At 40.2% G+C, this 24,196-nt stretch overlaps 1 long non-coding RNA gene and 1 other non-coding gene across 2 annotated transcripts in view; one reads left to right on the plus strand and one right to left on the minus strand.

Annotated features, from left to right (window-relative positions):
* Positions 1-23,719, minus strand: part of LOC139033534 (uncharacterized) — a 34,428-nt gene extending 10,709 nt beyond the window's left edge. Inside the window, exon 1 of the long non-coding RNA XR_011486082.1 lies at positions 23,514-23,719. This is a non-coding gene — a long non-coding RNA (uncharacterized lncRNA). The remainder of the gene's footprint in view (positions 1-23,513) is intronic.
* Positions 3,872-3,943, plus strand: TRNAC-ACA (transfer RNA cysteine (anticodon ACA)). The gene has a single exon. It is a non-coding gene; the product is annotated as a tRNA-Cys (tRNA).
* Positions 23,720-24,196: the final 477 nt, after the last annotated feature.

Consider the following 24,196-nt stretch of genomic DNA (forward strand, 5'->3'; position numbering starts at 1 on the left):
CAAATCATTATGCTGTATACTCAAAACCAAAATAACATTATATATGCTAGTGGTAAAGAACGTGACTGTCAATGCAGGAGACATAAGAGATGTGGGTTTGATCCCTGGTTGCGGAAGATTCCCTGGAGGAGGGTATCGCAACCCACTCTAGGATTCTTGCCTGGAGCAGCCCATGAACAGAAGAGCCTGGTAGGGTGCAGTCCATAGGGTGACAAAAGTCAGATATGACTGAAGCGACTTAGCATGCAGGCATGTCAATTATACCTCAATTTTAGAATTTGGAAAAAAAGAAAAAGAAAAATAGATCATTAATATTTACCCTTCCATTGAACAAGATTGTATGTCACTTACAAAATCTGGTGGCAAAGTCATGCAGTGAGTATAAAGCAACCAAATATTTACCCCTTAAAATAAATTAGAGAAAAGCAAACACACAGAAATCCCTTGCATTCCTATACACTAACAATGAGAAAACAGAAAGAGAAATTAAGGAAACAATACCATTCACCATTGCAACAAAAAGAATAAAATACTTAGGAGTATATCTACCTAAAGAAACAAAAGACCTATACATAGAAAACTATAAAACACTGATGAAAGAAATCAAAGAGGACACAAATAGATGGAGAAATATACCGTGTTCATGGATTGGAAGAATCAATATTGTGAAAATGAGTATACTACCCAAAGCAATCTATAGATTTGATGCAATCCCTATGAAGCTACCAATGGTAATCTTCACAGAACTAGAACAAATAATTTCACAATTTGTATAGAAATACAAAAAGCGTTGAATAGCCAAAGCAACCTTGAGAAAGAAGAATGGAACTGGAGGAATCAACCTGCCTGACTTCAGACTATACTACAAAGCCACAGTCATCAAGACAGTATGGTACTGGCACAAAGACAGAAATATAGATCAATGGAACAAAATAGAAAGCCCAGAGATAAATCCACGTACCTATGGACACCTTATCTTCGACAAAGGAGGCAAGAATATACAATGGAAAAAAGACAACCTCTTTAACAAGTGGTGCTGAGAAAACTGGTCAACCACTAGTAAAAGAGTGAAACTAGAACACTTTCTAACACCATACACAAAAATAAACTCAAAATGGATTAAAGATCTAAATGTAAGACCAGAAACTATAAAACTCCTAGAGGAGAACATAGGCAAAACACTCTGACATAAATCACAGCAAGATCCTCTATGACCCACCTCCCAGAATACTGGAAATAAAAGCAAAAATAAACAAATGGGACCTAATGAAACTTAAAAGCTTTTGCACAACAAAGGAAACTATAAGCAAGGTGAAAAGACAGCCTTCAGAATGGGAGAAAATAATAGCAAATGAAGAAACAGACAAAGGATTAATCTCAAAAATATACAAGCAACTCCTGCAGCTCAATTCTAGATAAATAAATGACACAATCAAAAAATGGACCAAAGATCTAAACAGACATTTCTCCAAAGAAGACATACAGATGGCTAACAAACACATGAAAAGATGCTCAACATCACTCATTATCAGAGAAATGCAAATCAAAACCTCAATGAGGTACCATTACACGCCAGTCAGAATGGCTGCTATCCAAAAGTCTACAAGCAATAAATGCTGGAGAGGGTGTGGAGAAAAGGGAACCCTCTTACACTGTTGGTGGGAATGCAAACTAGTGCAGCCACTATGGAGAACAGTGTGGAGATTCCTTAAAAAACTGGAAATAGAACTGCCATATGACCCAGCAATCCCACTTCTGGGCATACACACCAAGGAAACCAGATCTGAAAGAGACACGTGTACCCCAATGTTCATCACAGCACTGTTTATAATAGCCAGGACATGGAAGCAACCTAGATGCCCATCAGCAGATGAATGGATAAGGAAGCTATGGTACATATACACTATGGAATATTACTCAGCCATTAAAGAGAATTCATTTGAATCAGTTCTAATGAGATGGATGAAACTGGAGCCCATTATACAGAGTGAAGTAAGCCAGAAACATAAAGACCAATACAGTATACTAATGCATATATATGGAATTTAAAAAGATGGTAACAATAACCCTATATGCAAGACAGAAAAAGAGACACAGATGTACAGAACAGACTTTGGGACTCTGTGGGAGAAGGCAAGGGTGGGATGTTCTGAGAGAATAGCATTGAAACAAGTATACTATCAAGGGTGAAACAGATCACCAGCCCAGGTTGGATGCATGAGACAAGTGCTCAGGGCTGGTGCACTGGGAAGACCCAGAGGGATGGGATGGAGAGGGAGGCGGGAGTGGGGATTGGGATGGGGAACACATGTAAATCCATGGCTGATTCATGTCAATGTATGGCAAAAACCACCACAATATTGTAAAGTAATTAGCCTCCAACTAATAAAAATAAATAGAAAAAATTTAAAAAATAAAATAAATTAGAGAAAAGCAGAGATATAAAGACAAATTTCCTACTAATGAAATGTTTACCTTATTAATAATAACCTTGTTAACTATCTATTACATATGTATTATAGGAATTACACTAATAATACTAATAATGTTGTTAATCATCAACAATAAACACTCAAAAAATGCACCCACTTAGAACCTGGATATTGAACCCAAACATTGATCAACCTTGTCTTGTTTTCTGAGATCTTGACAATTTGTGTAATTTAAAAGAAGACAGCCTTTTCCTACAAAGACTCTCTTCTAAATTTATTCTTTTTGAAAAGCATTTCTAGTTAGAACTATCATAATCTAACAGAACTGACCCATATAATGCCTTACAAGGGTGTTTTGCTTGCACGTGGAGCGGCAATAGTCCAGGATTTGTCCTCAATTGCATTCAAAGATTACAATTTCATTTATTTTATGGCTTCTCATAGCTGTTGTTGTCATTCAGTTGCTCCCTCGTGTCTGACACTTTACAACCCCGTGGACCGCAGCACACCAGGCTCCCCTAGTATCTCATCCTCTGCCACTCCCTTCTCCTCCTGCCCTCAATCTTTCCCAGCACCAGGGTCTTTTCCAATGAGTTGCTCTTCACATTAGGTGGCCAAAGTATTGGAGCTTCAGCATCAGTCCTTCCAATGAATATTCAGGGTTGATTTCCTTTAGGATTGACTGGTTTGATCTCCTTGCTGTCCAAGGAGACTCTCAAGAGTCTTCTCCAGCACCACAATTCAAAAGCATCAACTTTCGGCGCTTAGCCTTCTTTATGGTTCAACTCTCACATCCAACTCGTACATGATTACAGGAAAAACCATAGCTTTGACAATATGGACTGCTGATAGCAAAGTGATACCTCTGCTTTTTAATATGCTGTCTGGGTTTGTCATAGCTTTCCTTCCAAGGAGCAAGTATCTTTTAATTTCATGGCAGTGATTTTGGAGCCCAAGAAAATAAAATCTGTCACTGCTTCCACTTTTTCCCCTTCTATTTGCCATGAAGTGATGGGACCAGATGTCATGATCTTAGTTTTTTGAATGTTGAGTTTTAAGCCAGCTTTTTCACTCTCCTCTTTCACCCTTATCAAAAGTTCTCACCCAGAGCAAGCATCACCCTCAATGGTGAAAAATTGAAAGCATTTCCCCTGAAATCAGGAACAAGACAAGGGTGCCCACTCTCACCACTACTATTCAACATAGTTTTGGAAGTTTTGGCCACAGCAATCAGGGCAGAAAAAGAAGTAAAAGGAATCCAGATAGGAAAAGAAGAAGTGAAACTCTCTCTGCAGATGACATGATCCTCTACATAGAAAACCCTAAAGACTCTACCAGAAAATTACTAGAGCTAATCAATGAATACAGTAAAGTTGCAGGATATAAAATTAACACAAAAGTTCTCATAGTTGATTTATTTAAACCTTCTTATATTATCTTTCCTGGTAGCTCAGATGGTAAAGCGTCTGCCTACAATGCAGGAGACCCAGGTTCAATCCCTGGGTGGGGAAGATCCTCTGGAGAAGGAAATGGCAACCCACTCCAGTACTCTTGCCTGGAAAATCCCATGGACGGAGGAGCCTGGTAGGCTACAGTCCATGGGATTGCAAAGAGTTGGACACAACTGAGCAACTTCAACACACACACATAAAGAACTGACTTTAAAAGTACTGGAACATTTAAAAGAGTTATACAGACTTAGAGAAAGAATCATGAAGATTTATTCCACCCAAGAAAGTAAACCTTGAGTAACTACCATCATTTTTCTAAGGCAGCAAGAGTCACTTTCACTTTATCAGTACCAACTGCTTAGCTGCACAGCCAGTGATCCTGGCTAAAGCTCTAACTTTTGTAAACTCTTCCTGTTTTCAATGTCCTTGGTCATTAATTCCTCCTTTTAAGAGCTGGTCAGGCTATAGTCAAACAGGGTTGTCCACCTTCTGTGGTGTTTGGAGCTCTTATGCCCTCTTGCCCTTGCTTCAGTGACCTCATCCTTTATTTTCTGGGTCAGGGGGAAAACTTGCAACAATGCTTTTAATTTTACCTATTTTAAAAAATATTCACTTATCTTAACATAATACAAATTTATTATCATGTAAATCTGGAGGTCAGAAGTCCAAGAATGGATCTTCGTGGCTAAAAATCAATGTTTTGGCAGAGCCCTATTTATTCTGCAGACTCTACATGAGAATGTTTCCTTGCCCGTTCCAGCTTCTAGAGGCCGCCTGTCTTTCTTGGCTTGTGGTCCCTTCCTCCATCTGGAAAGCATATCACTGCAACATCTGATTCCAGCTTCACACCTCTTCTCTGTTCTGACCCTACTGCCTCTCTCAGGACTCCTGTGTTTACCTTGGACTCGACTGGTTAATCCAGAATAATCTATCCAAGATCCTCGATTTAATAACATCTCCAAAGTCTCTCTTACCATGTAGCGTAGACTGAATGTCTGTGTCCCTTCCCCAAATTCATAGGTTGAAATCCCCAATGGGATGGTATTAGGCAATGGGAGTTTAGAAAGTGATTAGGTGATAAAAATGGAGGATTAGGATATGTATATCTTGGGCAGAGGGTGGGGGCATAATTCAGCCTAACAGTAAGATATTATACTGTAAATTGTCTATAATAATGCTTCTACAAATGAATGTGCTGTTGTTTTTGAGTCACTAAATTTGCAACTATAGGTTGTTAGGTTGGACTCTTTGCAACCCCATGGATGGTAGCCCTCTGGCCACGGGATTTCCCAAGCAAGGATACTGGAGTGGGTTGCCATTTCCTTCTCCAGGGGTATCTTTCCAACCCAGGGATTAAACCCATGTCTCCTGCATTGGCAGGCAGATTCTTTACTACTGAGCTGCCAGGGAAGCCCTTAAAAATGAATAGAAAATGGAATTTTAGTTTTGGTCTTGATTTTATTAGGTGAGAATTTGTTGCCCAATATGGCATTCAAGTAGCCAGAGCTAACCAACCATGGGAACCTCTGAGGGTTTTCAAAATCCCTCCAGGGTTGAGATGTGTAACTATCACTTGATAGGGCTAGGGACACTGGTTGCTTATGACTTCTCTGCCCTATGAACTAGCCAAGGTATGGCTGGTTTCATCCTTTGGAATATTTCCAACTATACTCTCAAGATTACACAACATTCCTAATGACAAAGTCTTAAAAAAAGAACATAGTCCATGAGGAAAAGGAAGCTTTTACAATCATAAAGATTTAAAAAACCATTTTTAAGTCACCCCTATGAAAATAATAAATGCCCCAAGCTAAAATGCCTTTATGTAGATTCTACCTCCCATTCTGCCCTTTATATTTATTTATTTATTTTTGGCTGTGTGGCTTGTGAGATCTTAGGTCCTTCACTGGGGATGAAACTGAGGCCCTAGCAGTCCTACCCTTGGACGGCCAGGGAACTCCCTTTCATTCTGCTTTCAAATAAGTATTGAATTTTTAAAGCTAGTTAATATAGAATTAGGTAAGTATATAAAATTATTTTACACTTATGAGTCTCCAGAACAGACTACTGTTTCAAATGCAATAGAAACTGCAAATGTTTCTATAAAACAAAGACAAATCAACAACAGAAATGGGGTAGGAGAGTTGAGAGATAGTATTAATATCCATCTTTAGATTGTAAATTTGTTGCTTAATAGTAAGGGGAAATAATACAGGTTATTTTAAACAATATCTTTACCTGAATGTCTCAAAGCCATCCAATATCCAAGGTCAGTGGACGTCAGCATTTTATATGACTGAGTGAACAATGCCTAAAAAGAGATTTTCTGTGTTCAAGGTGTGCAGATGTCACAATCAATTTGTTGCACCACAGTATCTTTGTAAGCGAGCTCATGTGTTTTCAGTGATCTTTTACCCATAGACATGAAGAAATGGAAGAATAAGAGGTGAGATGGGGGCTAGATAGAGTCTGAGACAATTAAGATGAACAACCAACATCAGCATCCAGGTCACAGAGTGCCTACGCCTAACCTAGTAACAGTGGAAAAGTAGTCCTGAATTATAGTCTTGTCCTCTCAGCTGAAAACTTGAAACAAGTTTCACAAGAAACATCTGCTTACTTTCTCAGTGGTGGGGACATTCCTGGGGGTCCAGTGGCTAAGACTCCCGCTCCCAACACAGGGGACCCAGGTTTGACCTCAGTCAGGAAACTAGATCCCACATGCCGCAACCAAGAGTTCACGTGCTACAACTCAAGAACCCACATGTTGCAATGAGGACCAAAGATCCCCAGTGCTGCAACTAAGACTCGACACAGCCAAATAAATAAATTAGTTTAAAAAAATTCTCTGCGGTTATTTCTTTACCTGAAAAATATCAGTAAGGATGAGATACTTGACCTGGGGACACTTTTCACATTTCATCTAGAGTTCTAAGGTTGACCTGTTAACAAACAAACCATGAAATGGGTGCTGATGGGTGGATATAGAAGCAAAAAGTGCAGAATCCAATGAGTTCTTAACAGGCAGCAGGAAAACTGGCTATAGCCCACCGGGGGAGGATGGGAAGTGTTGCCAAATTCCATCTACCTACATCAGAAAGTAAAGATTTGCGACGATGAAATTTGACAGATGGCCAAGAATGTATGATGCTCTGGATTAACAAATCAATAATTAACTGCAATTTGAAGATGTGGACTTGAGAGCCAGACACAGGCCAGGGCTTGGCCATATGGGGTTTGGTGGATCCAAGCTCCCACCCTTGGAAGTTCCGGCTGCCTTTCCTGGCCTGTTACCCTGAACCACTCTCAGCTGTGACAGGAAGCTGACAATACTTACTCAGACCCCCTTAAGTGGTGAGTCTGCAATTCTAGAAAGCCATAAGTAATAAACATATAGATGGTGAGAAATAGTTTTAATATAAACTGTGTCAAATCTGGTGTGAAAAGTTGTATGACTATTGTGCTTCTTTTTAGAAACTTTATTCAGTTTTCGGTGGTTTCAACCATTTCAGATAATCTGATATACCAGACAATTTAAAATCTTTAATTGTAAGCCTTAGGAAGATTTAACTAATTTAAGTGTGCTGTCAACATTCAAATGCTGAAGAGTTCTGATTTTCTAAAGGTATATGTTTGATTTTTAACATCTAGAAATGCTTAGAAAATTTTACCTTACTGAATGTATATTTTGATTTACTGGATTTGTAAGAGTTATCTAAATCCTTAGCAAGATTTTATTGTTAGATTTGTAAGGCTCTCTCGAAGATGCTTGCAAAATTCTGCTGTAAGGAAAAAGCTTAGCTTTCCTACATAAACTGTACAGAAGAGTAAGTTCTTTACAGAATAATACCAGCTTATGAATGCAGAAGGAATGATAGACCTGGAATAAATATTCTGCAAGCCCTAATAAATTATTCTCGGCAGTGATCATTAGTTGCCTAAAATCATCAAGTAAAAAGCTGAGCGGCTGTCTTAACAAGGGATGCATCTAACTGACTATGGTGAGAAATAGTTTTAATATAAATGGTAATATAAATATGAACCCCTGCATCATTCCCTCACGTCACAAAAAAGAGAAACAACCAGATCTTATGTGTCTCCTAATAGAAATACCCAACATTAAATTGAATGTATTCTTGCCAAAAACCCAGGCCTAAATGTGGTAACTCTAGATTATGGTTGTCAAACTTAGCAAATAAAAATACAAAATGATAAAATATTGCACAAGTGAGCACTTTTACACTAAAAAATATTGTTTAGTTAAGGGTAAAGCATCTGCCTGCAATGTGGGAGACCCGGGTTCAATCCTGGGTCGGGAAGATCCCCTGGAGAAGGAAAATGGCAACCCCCTCCAGTATTCTTGCCTGGAGAATCCCATGGACGGAGGAGCCTGGTAGGCTACAGTCCACAGGGTTGCAAAGAGTCAGACATGACTGAGCGACTTCACTTTCCTGTATTTTATCCGGAAACCCTACTCTAAATCTAACTACCAACTCACAAGAAATAGAATGAATACAATTGGCAAAATCTAGAGTGTAGAAAACTCTCTAGGACATATGTCCTTCTACAGATAATTTGCAAAGAGACAATACTTCATTTGATGATTGGAAGAAAAAACAATTTGTTCTTTGACAGAAAAATTGCAAGGATGAAAAAGGGAGGAAACCTATAGATCCTATCAGATTACAAGAGACTTAAGAGACATAGCAATAAAGTGTTTGGATCCTGATTTGAACAAACATCTGTGACAAAATTTAGGAAATTTGAAAACTAACTGAATATTTAGGAATCAGTGTTAGAAGTTTTAAATACGGTGGCTGGCTTACACAAGAGAATTTTTATCTTTTAAAGATACATACTGAAGTGTTATTGATGAAACAATATGATGTCTGAGATTGGCTTCAATCCTGTGGCAAGGTGGGAGGGGTAGGGTGTCAAGAATAGAGATAAAAATGGGATAGGTGGGTGTTGACAACTGTGAAAGCTGGTGAGGAGTATGTGAGAGTTCATTATACTATCCTACCTTTGTAAATATTTGAAAATTTTTAAAAACGTTTTTAAAGGGAGGTATTTAAGAAAAACTGAGGCATGAACATGTAACAAATAGAATATTAATTATGACCCAATAGAATATAAATTTGCATGCCTTCACAATAACATGTTGTCAGTGTAGGTTCATTGTTTGTAGTAAATGCATCACTCTGGTGGGGGACGCTGGTAATGTCTGTGTGGCAAAGGAGGCATATGGGAACTTTCTGTACATTCCACTCAACTATGCTGTGAACTGGAGACTAAAAATAGTCTCTTTTTTAAAAAGTGAGGTTCCCTGTGATTATCACTGCCAGTCTTGGTCTCCCTGCTGTTTTAAGGTAACCATAGCTATTGGTTTAACGTGTGTCCTTCCAGAAAGTCCTCGATGCATTTATAGATATATACATGTAACAGAAAATGCATAGCATCATAACGTGTTTTTGTTTGTCTTGTGTTCCTTTCTTGCTGTCATCTGATTATTATATGACCCTTGATTAAAGTTTAAGGGATCATTAAGATACTGACGGAAAACATTTTGCCCTGTGGCCCTTTTATATACCATTAGTTAAAAACAAAAAAAAATCTCTTGAGAATAAGAAAAGATACCAAGTTGCTAAGGATTTGACTGAGTAGATAAAATCTTGGTTACTTTGAAAGTGGCATTAGGGACTTTCTTGCACGCCCAGTGGTTAAGATTCCATGCTTCAAATGCAGGGGGAGTAGGTTCAACTTCTGGTCAGCGAACTAAGATTTACCAGGTAGAGCCTCACTCTGGCCTCTCCTCCCCCTCATTACGTTTTATTAATGTAGCAAATCATAGAATTATCCTTGCTTTTGACAGGAACAAAACACCCAACCGAGAGCAAACCTCCACTTCCATGAACTCACATCAAAATCACGTAACACAAGTGCAAATCCTGTAAGAGGGTCCTTGGAGCAGCCTGTCACCAAGACGCCCCAGGACCCAGGGTGAGAAGTCTCCCTCTCTGCAAGAAAATAATCCCAGCGTGTTCACCTACAAGTGTGGTTTTGATGATCTTCAGCTGAACAGTATAGATAGGGGTTTTCTTTAAAACTTTAAAACCAGATATAAGACAAATAAGCTGTTGTTGTTTAGCGCTAAGTCATGTCCGACTCTTTGGGACCCCAAGTGATCCCTGCAGCGCACCAGGCTGTTCTGTCCATGGGGTCTCCCAGGCAGGAATACTGAAGTAGGTCGCCACGCTCTTCTGCACAGGATCTTCCCAGCCCAAGGACTGAGCCTGCGTCTCCTGCCCTGGCGGGTGGCTTCTTTACCACTGAGCCACCAAGGAAGCCCCAAGGCAAACAAGTACCAGGGATGTAATGTACAACGTGACAAAAATAATTAACAGTTATATGTTATGTATAACAAAGAGTCGGACACAACTGAGCAACTGAACTGAACTGAAGGTTATATATGCAAGTTAAGAGAGTAAATCCTGGGTTTTCATTACAAGAAAAAAATTTTTTTCTATTATTTGATTTTGTATCTAAATGAGATTGATACTCAACTTACTGTAATGATAATTTCATGACATATGTAAGTCAATCATTAGGCTGGTCACCTTAAACACATAGAGTCAATTATATCTCAATATAAAACTAGAAAAAACAACCTTTAAAACTGTTAACCTTTAAACAACCTTTAAAAGCATGGATCCTGGACTTCCCTGGTGGTCCAGTGGCTAAGACTCCGCACTTCCAGTGCAGGGCACATGGCTTCTATCCCTGGTCGGGGAGCCAAATCCTACATGCCACAACTAAAGAACCTGTATGCTGCAACTAAGGTCTGAAAGAAAGAGTTAGTCGCTCCATTGTGTCTGACTCTGCGGATCCCATGGACTGTAACCCACCAGGCTCCTGTTCATGGAATTCTCCAGGCAAGAAAACTTGAGTGGGCTGCCATTTCCTACTCCAGGGAATCTTCCCAACCCACGGTTTGAACCCAAGTCTCCTACATTACAGGCAGATTCTTTTTTTTTTGGGGGGGTCTGGATTCTTTTATTCATCTTAATGATTTTGAGATTCAGCCATGTTTTTGCATGCATGTCTCAAAAGTTTATTTCTATTTCTTGTTGAGCTGTATTCCACCATATGGATATATCACCATTTGTTTATTCATTAATCTTTGGATAGAATAGACATTTGTGTATTGTCCAGTTTGAGGCTGTTACAACAAAGGCTGCTATGATCTATATATTAAATATAATCCAAATCAAAATCCCATCAAGCTTATTCTTAAAAACAATATACAAGCTAATTCTAAAATTTACATGGAAATGCAAATGACCTGGAATAACAAGATTTAAAAAGAGAAAAGTTGGAGAACTTAATAACTGATTTCAAGATTTATTATAGTTCTATAGTGAAATCTCAAGGCAGTGGCAGAGGTTTACACAAAAAGACAGAGATGAGATTAATGGAACAGAACTGAAAATTCAGAAATAAGTTTCACATTTATAGTATTGATTTTCAACAACATTGCCAAGGATGCAGGCAGATTCTTTACTATCTGAGCCACCAAGGAAATCCAACTAAGGTGGTGTAGCCAAATAAATAGATAAAAATAAATATTTTTCAAAAAAGAATCACAACTTAAAAACATTTCCTTATTTAAAAAAAATAAAAACAAAGGCTCCTGCACCCAAATACATACTCGTAAGTCAACCGTCATTCATGACTGCTTCCCACAGTGAGTGGATTTAGTGGTTGCCCCTCCAATCTCTATTTCCCCTTGCTTTTAACCACTACTAATCACTCTTTTAGGTAAATGCCCCCACTCAGCTTAGGCGGTGCAGCAGTAAAGAATCTGCCTGCCAATGCAGGAGACTCAAGAGATGTGGGTTTGATCCCTGGGTTGGGAAGATCCCCTGGAGGAGGAAATGGCAACCCACTCCAGTATTCTTACCTAGAGAATCCCATGGACAGAGGAGCCTGGTGAGTCCATGGAGACAAAAAGAGTTGGCACGAGTGAGGGAGCAGCACGCCCACCCAGCCTACCTGCTCACCCCCTAACCCTACCCTCTCTCGGGGCCAGGGAGCCTGTGGGGCTGCTGCCAAGCACCTCCCCAAGGCTGGAGACCCGAGTCCTCACTACACCCAGCAGCCCGAAGGCAGAGGGACTAGGGTGGGAAATGGAATTGTAGCCCACGATTTTAAATGTGTGTATGTGCTTTTTTTGGTTTGTTTTACAAAATTAAGAATACTCCCATAAATACAAGCTCTTGATCATGTCTTTTATACTTAATATATTATCATTATTGGCTCCAAATTGCTCCAAACTTCTTGAATTCAAATTTCAGCTAGCCTGTCTGAGATCAAATCTCTCTTTCCTCTTACTCTTTATGATTGTCTTTCCAGACTATTTGGGAAGAAGAGTCAAGTTTTCTTCAGCAGTATGACCATTTCAAGAATTGTAACATATATGATGTCAAAACTCTCTAGGGAAGGACTTTCAAAACCTGACTTTAGTAGTCACTGCCTATTAATAAAGTTATTAACCTTCAAGTTAATTACTTCAGGCCAATTACTGAGAACAAACTGATACCGCATCTGAAACATGAAACACACCCACAGAATTTACCTAGTAATAAATCTGCTCAATAGGACGCTTGTAATGTACACACCTATTCTTTGAGTATGTACCTTTCTGAGCCATGCAAACATTTTCCCCCAGCTATAGCTAATCTGACTAAAGTCAGATTTTGAAAGTCCTTCCCTAAAGAGTTTTGGCATCATTTATGTTACAATTCTTGAAATGATCATGCCGCTGAAGAAAACTTGACTCTTTTCCCCAAACAGTCTCAAAAGACAATCATAAAGAGTAAGAAGAGAGAGAGATTTGATCTTGTTTAAGACAAAATTGAGGAACTAAAGTCATTTGCTCCCAGCTGTCTCCAATACACAAAATTCTTCTCAGTCAAGCACAGAGCTGCCAACTAAAACTTCTCTTTTATATTTAAAAAAGTTGCTTGTTTTGTTTTTGACAGAGAAGCTTTATAATATTTAAGCTTGTTTTTTGGTACATTAAAAAGTCAAAGTAACATAAAAAAATCAAATAGTCCAAAAAACTAAAAATAAAAAGAAAAATTATTTTCCATTCCAAGCCACTCCTGGCCTATTCTCTAGAGAACATTCCTTCTAATAGTGTGTCCTTCCAGATGGGAGGAAAAGACAGCCAATGAGCTTGGAACAGACATATACACACTGCTATACTTAAAATGGATAACCAATAAGGACCTACTGTATATAGCACACAGAACTCTGCCCAATTCTGTGGCAGCCTGCATGGGAGGGGAGTTTGGGGGAGAATGCTGCTGCTGCTAAGTTGCTTCAGTCCTGTCCAATTCTTTGTGACCCTATGGACGGTGGCCCACCAGGATCCTCTGTTGATGGGATTCTCCAGGCAAAAACACTGGAGAGGGTTGCCATGCCCTCCTCCAGGGGATCTTCCCGACCCAGGGATTATGCCTCCTGCATTGCCAGGTGGATGCTTTACCACCAGCGCCACCCAGGAATGGATACACATATGACTGAGTCCCTTTGCTGTTCACCTGAAACCACCACAGCATTGTTAGTCCTCTGTGCTCCAATACAAAGTAAAAAGTTTAAAAAGAGAGAGCAAGGAGAATACGGATATCATAATCTCAACATACAGCTCTAATGATGTCAAAAAAATTAATATGCACTTTGTGTATGTATCACATATTACATAATATTTACTTGACATCCTGTTTTTCTCATAACTTTAAAAATTATAGTCAATTGCCCTATTGTGATATTTTTCTATATTCTTTCAAAATTTCATTTTCAAAGGTTCTACCAAAGTATGTTGGTACATTCTTCTATTTAATATAAATTAATTTTTCTATTTCACCCTCACAAATATTCAGTAAATAGCCTTGCATAAAAAACAAAAAACAGTGTATCCTTCCAGAAAAAATAAAACAGAAATAGGACCACATTCAATACCTAGTTTGTCAGTATGTTCTTTCACTTAATAATATGTACAGTAGCACATACAATCTGCATCTATATTTTTCCAGTTCAGCTCAGTTGAGTCACTCGGTCATGTCTGACTCTTGGTGACCCCATGAACCACAGCACACCAGGCCTCCCTGTCCATCACCAACTCTTGGAGTTTACCCAAACTCATGTCCATTGAGTCGGTGATGCCATCCAACCATCTCATCCTCTGTCGTCCCCTTCTTCTCCTGCCCTCAATCTTTCCCAGCATCAGGGTCTTTTCCAAGGAGTCAGCTCTTCGCATCAGGTGGCCAAAGTACTGGGAGTTTCAGCTTCAACATCAGTCCTTCCAATGAACACCCAGGACTGATCTTTAGGATGGACTGGTTGGATCTCCTTGCAGTCCAAGGGACTCTCAAGAGTCTTCTCCAACTCCACAGTTCAAAAGCATCAATTCTTCAGCGCTCAGCTTTCTTCACAGCCCAACTCTCACATCCATACATGACTACCAGGAAAACCATAGATAGACCTTTGTTGGCAAAGTAATGTCTCTGTTTTTAAATATGCTGTCTAGGTTGGTCATAGTTTTTCTTCCATGGAGCAAGTGTCTTTTAATTTCATGGCTGCAATTACCATCTGCAGTGATTTTGGAGCACAAAAAAATGAAGTCTGTCACTGTCTCCATTGTTTCCCCATCTATTTCCCGTGAAGTGATGGGACTGGATGCCATGATCTTAGTTTTCTGAATGTTGAGCTTTAAGCCAACTTTTTCACTCTCCTCTTTCACTTTCATCAAGAGGCTCTTTAGTTCTTATTCACTTTCTGCCATAAGGGTGGTGTCATCTGCATATCTGAGGTTATTGATATTTCTCCCAGCAATCTTGATTCCAGCTTGTGCTTCTTCCAGCCCAGCATTTCTCATGATGTACTCTGCATATAAGTTAAATAAGCAGGGTGGCAATATACAGCCTTGACGTACTCCTTTCCTATTTGGAACCAGTCTGTTGTTCCATGTCTAGTTCTAACTGTTGCTTCCTGACCTGCATACAGATTTCTCAAGAGGCAGGTCAGGTGGTCTGGTATTCCCATCTCTTTCAGAATTTTCCACAGTTTATTGTGATCCACACAGTCAAAGGCTTTGGCATAGTCAATAAAGCAGAAGTAGATGTTTTTCTGGAACTCTCTTGATTTTTCAATGATCCAGTGGATATTGGTAATTTCACCTCTGGTTCCTTTGCCTTTTCTAAAATCAGCTTGAACATCTGGAAGTTCACGGTTCATGTATTGCTGAAGCCTGGCTTGGAGAATTCTGAGCATTACTTTACTAGCGTGTGAGATGAGGTGCAACTGTGTAGTAGTTTGAGCATTCTTTGGGATTGCCTTTCTTTGGGATTGGAATGAAACTTTTCCAGTCCTGTGGCCACTGCTGAGTTTTCCAAATTTGCTGGCATATTGAGTGCAGCACTTTCACAGCATCATCTTTCAGGATTTGAAATAGCTCAATGGGAATTCCATCACCTCCACTAGCTTTGTAGTGATGTTTCCTAAGACCCACTTGACTTCACATTCCAGGATGTCTGGCTCTAGGTGAGTGATCACACCATAGTGATTATCTGGGTCATGAAGATATTTTTTGTACAGTTCTTCTGTATATTCTTGCCACCTCTTCTTAATATCTTCTGCTTCTATGAGGTCCATACCATTTCTGTCCTTTATTGAGCCCATCTTTGCATGAAATGTTCCCTTGGTATCTCTAATTTTCTTGAAGAGATCTCTAGAGATCTCTTTCCCATTCTATTGCTTTCCTCTACTTTTTTGCATTGATTGCTGAGGAAGGCTTTCTTATCTCTTCTTGCTATTCTTTGGAATTCTGCATTCAAATGGGAATATGTTTCCACAGGAGCGCAGCTGCGTGGTACAGGAATGGCCTAGAGGAGCTACCCCACGTCCAAGGTAAGGAGCAGTGGCTGTGCTTTGCTGGAGCAGCCGTGAAGAGATACCCCACGTCCAAGGTAAGAGAAACCCAAGTAAGACGGTAGGCACTGAGAGAGGGCATCAGAGGGCAGACAGACTGAAACCACAATCACAGACAACTAGCCAATCTGATCACATGGACCACAGCCTTGTCTAACTCAATGAAACTAAGCCATGCCATGTGGGGCCACCCAAGATGGGAGGGTCATGGTGAAGAGATCTGACAGAATGTGGTCCACTGGAGAAGGGAATGGCAAACCACTTTAGTATTCTTTCCTTGAGAACCCCATGAACAGTATGAAAAGGCAAAAAGATAGGACATTGAAAGATGAACTCCCCAGGTCAGTAGGTGCCCAATATGCTACTGGAGATCAGTGGAGAAATAACTCCAGAAAGAATGAAGAGACAGAGCCAAAGCAAAAACAATACCCAGTTGTGGATGTGACTGGTGATAGAAGCAAGGTCCGATGCTATAAAGAGCAATATTGCATAGGAACCTGGAATGTTAGGTCCATGAATCAAGGCAAATTGGAAGTGGTCAAACAGGAGATGGCAAGAGTGAATGTCGACATTCTAGGAATCAGCAAACTAAGATGGACTGGAATGGGTGAATTTAACTCAGATGACCATTATATCTACTACTGTGGGCAAGAATCCCTTAGAAGAAATGGAGTAGCCATCATAGTCAACAAAAGAGTCCGAAATGCAGTACTTGGATGCAATCTCAAAAATGACAGAATGATCTCCATTCGTTTCCAAGGCAAACCATTAGATATCACGGTAATCCAAGTCTATGCCCCAACCAGTAATGCTGAAGAAGCTGAAGTTGAAAGGTTCTATGAAGACCTACAAGATCTTTTAGAACTAACACCCCAAAAACATGTCTTTTTCATTATAGAGGACTGGAATCCAAAAGTAGGAAGTCAAGAAACACCTGGAGTAACAGGCAAATTTGGCCTTGGAGTACAGAATGAAGCAGGGCAAAGGCTAATAGAGTTTTGCCAAGAGAACGCACTGGTCATAGCAAACACCCTCTTCCAGCAACACAAGAGAAGACTCTACACATGGACATCACCAGATGGTCAACACTGAAATCAGATTGATTATATTCTTTGCAGCCAAAGATGGAGAAGCTCTATACAGTCAGCAAAAACAAGACTGGGAGCTGACTGTGACTCAGATCATGAACTCCTTATTGCCAAATTCAGACTTAAATTGAAGAAAGTGGGGAAACCACTAGACCATTCAGGTATCTAAATCAAATCCCTTATGATTGTACAGTAGAAGTGAGAAATAGATTTAAGGGACTAGATCTGATAGAGTGCCTGATGAACTATGGATGGAGGCTCATGACATTGTACAGGAGACAGGGATCAAGACCATCCCCAAGAAAAAAAATGCAAAAAAGCAAAATGGCTGTCTGAGGAGGCCTTACAAATAGCTGTGAAAAGAAGAGAAGTGAAAAGCAAAGGAGAAAAGGAAAGATATACCCATTTTTCCAGTGGTGGCATAATATTACACCATATGAACACAGCGCAATTTAATCAGTCCCTTATTGATGAGTATTTGGGTTGTCTAATTTCTTTCCACTATAATAAATAATGTGAAAATAAACATTCTCATACAAGCATTTTCGTGCATTTGTGTAACTGTATCTGTGGAATAAACTCCTAAAAATGAAATTGAGTCTAAGGGTTGGGGAGCAAACAGTTTGAAAGCTACTGACAAATTGTTTTCTAATAAGATTGCACCAATTGCCACTCCCATTCATGTTATATAATGCTGCATGCTTTCTCACATGCTAGCCAACATTGGGTCTTTTTTTCAATGTTTGATCTTTGCCAGTCTGATAGGTGGAAAAATATTTCCTGTGTGTTTGTGTGTACGCCAGTCCACCATGAGTGCAAGGTTCTGCCATTTCTGAACTCAGTGATTCAACTAAATATAATCAAGGTATTAACAGGGAAATTTCAAAAATTTATCCTTATTTCTAAGAGTGATTAATTGGCTCTGCAGCCTACATTGGAAAGATTAATTATTAATATATACTGAGACTATATACTAAACAGTGCTTGGAAGTTATTTTCTGACTACTTTTTTTTTTCAATACATTTATTTTTTATTTTACTTTTTGGCCATGCCATGTAGCTTGCAGGATATTAGTTCCCCAACCAGGGATTGAACCTGCCCCCTCAGTGAGGAGTCCTAACTACTGGACCATTAGAGAATTCTCTTCTGATGACTCTTTGATCTTAAAATGTCAAACTAAGAATTGAGGGAACTATCAAGATTACTTAAGGAATTAATTCAATTATTTAGAAATGTCAGCACATGTCATATGAAATCATGATGATGACAATGTGTATTGTATGTGCATGTAAAACAGGCAGTCTTAAGAAGAGACTGGTAGAAAAGGGAATACAGTACATCTTCAAACTGTGTCTTACGTCTTATGAATAGTTTTGGAGGAAAGTTATTACTCCCACTAACAGAAATTTAAAATTCCTTACAGAAATCATTTAAATAACATTTTTATTTTAGATCATATTTTTTTCTTTTTTGTGGCTACAAAGCATGTGGGATCTTACTTCCCTGACTAGGGATTGAACGCACATCTCTCGCATTGGAAATGCGGAGTCTTAACCGGCGGATGGCCACGAAAGTCCCTAAATAACCTCTTGATTTTAGAAGAGACTTAGACTTACAGAAAAATTGCAAAGTTACTACAGATGGTTCCCATCCACCCCACACACAGGTTCCTTATTTGTTAACACCACACATTAATATGGTACATTTGTCACAATGAATAAACCAGTACTGACTGACACATTATTATTAACTAAGTCCATACTTTACTCAGATCTCCTTAGTTTTTCCCAAATGTCCTTTTTCTATTTCAGGCTCCCACCCAGAATCCCAAGTTACAGTTATACTTAGTCATCATATCTCCTTGGGCTTCTCTGGGCTGTGACAGTTTTTCAGTTTCCTTGCGTTTGATGACCTTGACAATTTTGAGGGGTCCTGGCCAGGTATTTCATAGGATGTTCGTCAGCTGGGATCTGTCTGATGTTTTTCTCATAACAAGACTGGGGATATGAATTTGGGAGAGGATGGCCATACAGGTAAAATTCCTCACATTATCATATCACACTGTCAACATGACTCATCACTGTCGCTGTTCACCTTGATCATCTGACTGAGTGAAATACATTTATTAACTTTCTGTGTTGGCATAAACAAGGCTATAGAACATAATGAATTGAGTCCTGAGGGTTTCAAGGTAAACTGTGGTGGGGGAGCTGATTATTAGGGAGCCAGGGGTTCCCTGGTGGCTCAGATAGTAATGAATCTGCCTGCAACGTGAGAGACCTGGGTTCGATCCCTGGGTTGGGAAGATCCCCTGGAGGAGGGAATGGCTACACACTCCAGTATTCTCGCCTGGAGAATCCCCATGGACAGAGAAGCCAGGCAGGATACAGTCCATGGGGTCGCAAACAGTCGCACACAACTGAGCAACTAGGCACACACAGCACATGAATCCCCTAATTCTTCAGGAGACCCTGCCAGGAGAGCAGAAAGAACTCTGCCGGAGCATAATGAACTCTGAAGCAATACTGGAAATTTAGAAACACGTTGTTCAAAATAATCCCATTGGGGTAAGTACTGCTACTCATACTTTACGAGGAAGAAACTGAAGCACAGTGCCAAGGATAGAGGCAAGCTGAGATGCAATCCATGCAATCTGGCCACAAGGCCCAGGCTCTTACCACTGTGTGCCGTCTCACCAAATCCATCTTAACTTGGATTTCCCAGATAACTAGTGAGACACTAGGTATCTTTCCTTTGGTATATTGGCTACTGGACTTTAAGACCTCATTACGGACAGGTGATACAAAGAAGAAGCCATGAGGAACAGATTCCAGGTGAGGCCCCAGAGTCAGAGCTGGTAGAGATCTGGAAAGATGGCATCCCACGCCCAGAGTCAGAGGCCCACTGGAGCCAGCAGCTGGGAATAATTCAGGGTATAATTCAAGCATGACCCTATGCAAGGATCACCAGATTCAGCAAACAAAAATACAAGATCTCCACTTAAATTTGAACCTCAGGGACTTCCCTGGTGGTCCAGTGGCTAAGACTCTGAGCTCCCAATGCAGGGGGCCCAGGTTTGATCCCTGGTCAGGGAGCTAGATCCCACATGCTACAACTAAGACCCAGAGCAGCCAAATAAATAAATAAAATTTAAAAAATTTTTTGAACCTCAGATAAACAACTTATATCTTCCAAGTGAAGTTCAAATTCACCTGAGCATCTGTATTTTAACACTCCTCTTAGATTCACTGATCACTTCCAGTTGTGGTACAGTCAGCTGCAACTGAATCAAAACCCCTTACACTGTGACTCTACTGACATGGGAAGATAAAGGGAAGCTCTAGAAGGCTGAGGGGTTCAAGAAAAAATAATTGAGAGAGAAGACAGTTCTTTGTGTAAGGGAACAGTCCAACGTGCTTCATATGCAAAATGTCTTTCTAGAGAATTTCATGAAATTGTCTTCATAAAGCAAATCCTAACACTCATTTGCTTCACATATTTCTGTTACGAGCCTCTTCTGTTAAGGAGAGGATGGGATGAGTTGAGAGAGTAGCAGTGAAACATATGCAAAATTAGATAGCCAGTGGAGATTTGCTCTATGATGCAGAGAGCTCAATAAGGTGCTCTGTGACAATCTAGAGGAGCGGGATAAAGTTCAAGAGGGAGGGGACATATGTATACTTATGGCTGATTCATGTTGATGTATGGCAGAAACCAACACAATATTGTAAAGCAATTATTCTCCAATTAAAAATAAATAATTTTTTTTAAAAAGCTGCAGTGGGAACACAGGTCTTGAGATTCACAGCCTCTATTCCCGCCACTCCAAATTTCTTTTTTTTTTTCACTCCAAATTTCTAACCCAGAAAACCCTCATTACAATAAGCATACTGCACACTAAACGTAAGATCATGAAATAGAAGGAATCACGTCTCATGAACAAGTGTGTTTCTACAAAGGGTAGCACGGTGTCTGAAACCGAACAAGATACCTGTGAAGTGGATGGGTGGAAAAATAGAACCAGGCCTTTTAAAAAAAATCTGTTACTTAAGTATTAATGTATTGAGATGTAGTAAATGTTTGCCAACCCAAAGTGATCTTTGAGTGAAAGGACATAATGAGGCAGGTAGAGAGTGTGCCATGATGTGTGAGAAACATTCACAGTCGAGGAGGTTATGGGCAGGACTTCAAATAGCTGTTCTTTTCCAATGGCATAAGTCTGTTCAGTCCCTGGGTCGATGCATCCAGATGAATGGAGCAGATATTTCTTTCACAACTGGAGAAATAGGTCGTCTGGTTGAACCTTTATCTGCAAACTCAAAGGAAGTCTTAGGAAGCGATCAGATTCACCAAATCTGGGTCTCTGCTGCCACCTAGTGTTAACTTCTCAGCTTTAAAAAGGTAAAAACGGGAAGCTCTGTACTCTGAAAAAAATTTCACCTGGAGCTCCTTTGATCATTTCTATTTCAGGATTTCCAACTCTATCAAAGCCTTTTGTGGATAAAACAAGAAAGAGTATATCCTCTATTTGTACTGCAAAAATATTTACACTCTGTTGCATCTAATGTGTACAAACTGTTTACAGAAGGAAAACCATTTGATAATGACACAGATTGGCCCAAACCTCTTAAAGCCAGCAATCTTTTGCTGGGGACCGTTTTTTGGATACCAATGTTAGATACTTTTTCTCCATTTCTTTCATTTCTGAACTCTATTAGGAAAAGAATAAAAAAATACAGAGACAGTTTTGGGGTGCTCCCATCAACGATCTATCTAAATTAAGACAGTGGCAGAAGACAGTGATGTCTGACCTGGCCCCTGGCCTTTAAACTAGGGTTAGTCTCAGTTTGGACACAGAGTATTTAGCAGGGAGGTTGAGTTGGTGGCAGCCAAACTTTCAATCTTCTGAAAGCAGTGTGCTTTCCTGCGTGGGAATCCACAGCCAAGAGACCAAAGAGCTGAGCTCAGAGGAAAGACACATCCCTTCTGTCTAACTGTCTTCTCATCCTTTATACTGTATCTGGGTAGCCAAATAAAGGAAGCCAAACAAGAGATTGTTATGTGGGACTTCCCTGGTGGCCCAGTGGCTAAGACTGCACGCTCCCAATGTAGGGGCCTGGGTTTGATCCCTGGTCAGGGAACTAGATCCCACACGCTGCAACTAAGCCCCAGTATGGCCAAACAAATAAGTCTTTAAAAAAATAATTAAAAAGAGAGAGATTGTTAAAAGAGTTACATTAAGGTAGTGTTAGTCGCTCAGTGGTGTCTGACTCTCTGCGACCCCATGGACTATAGCCTGTCAGGTTCCTGGATCCATGGGATTCTCCAGGCAAAAATACTGGAGTGGGCTGCCATTTCCTTCTCCCGGGATGTTACTGTAAGAATATGTTTATGAGAGAAGGAAAAGCGGGATACTCCTGTCTGTGCTTTTCTTGCCTTTTTTGTTAGTCCAATCTGAATTAATTTATCCACGGGCTTTCCCATACACGACTTCCCAAGCATTAACAGGCATTTCCCCCCTGGTGGCAACACTGGGGATTTCTGCTATCTGGTTTAGGAGGTAATGTCAGTCTCCCAGGAATCAGTTCAGTTCAGTTCAGTTCAGTCGTGTCTGACTCTTTGCGACCCTATGGACTCCAGCATGCCAGGCTTCCCTGTCCATCATCCATCTCCTGGAGCTTACTCAAACTCATGTCCATTGAGTCGGTGATGCCATCCAACCATCTCATCCTCTGTCGTCCCCTTCTCCTCCTGCCTTCATAAATCATTCCCAGCATCAGAGTCTTTTCCAATGAGTCAGCTCTTTGCATCAGGTGGCCAAAGTATTGGAGTTTCAGCTTCAGCATCAGTCCTTCCAATGAACACTCAGGACTGATCTCCTTTAGGATGGACTGGTTGGATCTCCTTGCAGTCCAGGGGACTCTCAAGAGTCTTCTCCAACACCACAGTTCAAAAGCATCAATTCTTCAGTGCTCAGCTTTTTTATAGTCCAACTCTCACATCCATATGTGACTATTGGAAAAACCATAGCCTTAACGAGACAGACCTTTGTTGGCAAAGTAATGTCTCTGCTTTTTAATATGCTGCCTAGGTTGGTCATAACTTTCCTTCCAAGGAGTAAGAATCTTTAGTTGTATTTAAAAGTGATGGTTGACTTCACATTCATCTTCTATTCTTGAAAGTTTTAAGTGCTTTTCAATCACAAGTCTTACTGGAAAATACTGATAACCACCATAAGGGAAAGAGTCAAAGGACTAAAACTGGAATGAGAAACTATATTCTGACATCGGTTTGAGTAGAGGGGGAATAGGAAAAGATTGTTCTCTGCAAATGACATGATTCCATTGAGGGACATGATAGAACCTTTATCTTAATACAAATTAGCCAAATTACTACAAATCCCGTGGTGCCATTACAGCAGCGTTGATACAAACAAGTGAACAGAAGAAGTGAACAAATTCAGATTTTCTTGGCCTCCTCCTTTATCTGCCTCCATGCACCTACCGCACCTAGTTATTCGGCCCACTCAGCAGAGTGGCTGACATCTTACCTCGACTCCAAGCCCAGGGTTAAACCTCTGCTTTCACTGTACAGGATCCAGGCTTTTCTCATGTCATCTTTCATATCCAGTAACAGAGGGATGACCATCATATAAGCCTCATTAAAAGTGTTCTGAAAATGTTTTGAACAAAATCCTCAGTAAGAAATGAATTTATATTTATAAATTCACTTATAAGAAATGAATTTATATATTGTGATCCTCCAGGGGATCTTCCCAACCCAGGGATCGAACCCAGGTCTCCTGCATTGCAGGAGGATTCTTTACCAGCTGAACCACAAGGGAAGCCCAAGAATACTGGAGTGGGTAGCCTATCCCTTCTCCAGGGGATCTTCCTGACCCAGGAATCGAACCGGGGTCTCCTGCATTGCAGGCAGATTCTTTACCAACTGAGCTATCAGCACCTTCTGAAGAACTGGTGGATGCAGATAAACACGGGTGGAAGCCTGTGAAGCAGCCCAAAAGAAGAGGGAAAGCATTTATGGAAACTCAGCCAACCTGCACAACAGCAACGGGAGCCTCTCACAGCAATGCTGCCATGTAATCTGAGCTTCCTTTTGCTAGCAGAAATGATTAAAAAAAACCAAACTCTTCAAGTTGGGAAGAGTTAAATGTCAAGTTCTATGTTCCCCTCCTGGATGACAAAAGCAACTCAGTGTTCCTTTGAAAATCTG

Source organism: Odocoileus virginianus, unplaced genomic scaffold (genome assembly GCF_023699985.2).
Source record: "Odocoileus virginianus isolate 20LAN1187 ecotype Illinois unplaced genomic scaffold, Ovbor_1.2 Unplaced_Scaffold_15, whole genome shotgun sequence".
Lineage (NCBI taxonomy): Eukaryota > Metazoa > Chordata > Mammalia > Artiodactyla > Cervidae > Odocoileus > Odocoileus virginianus.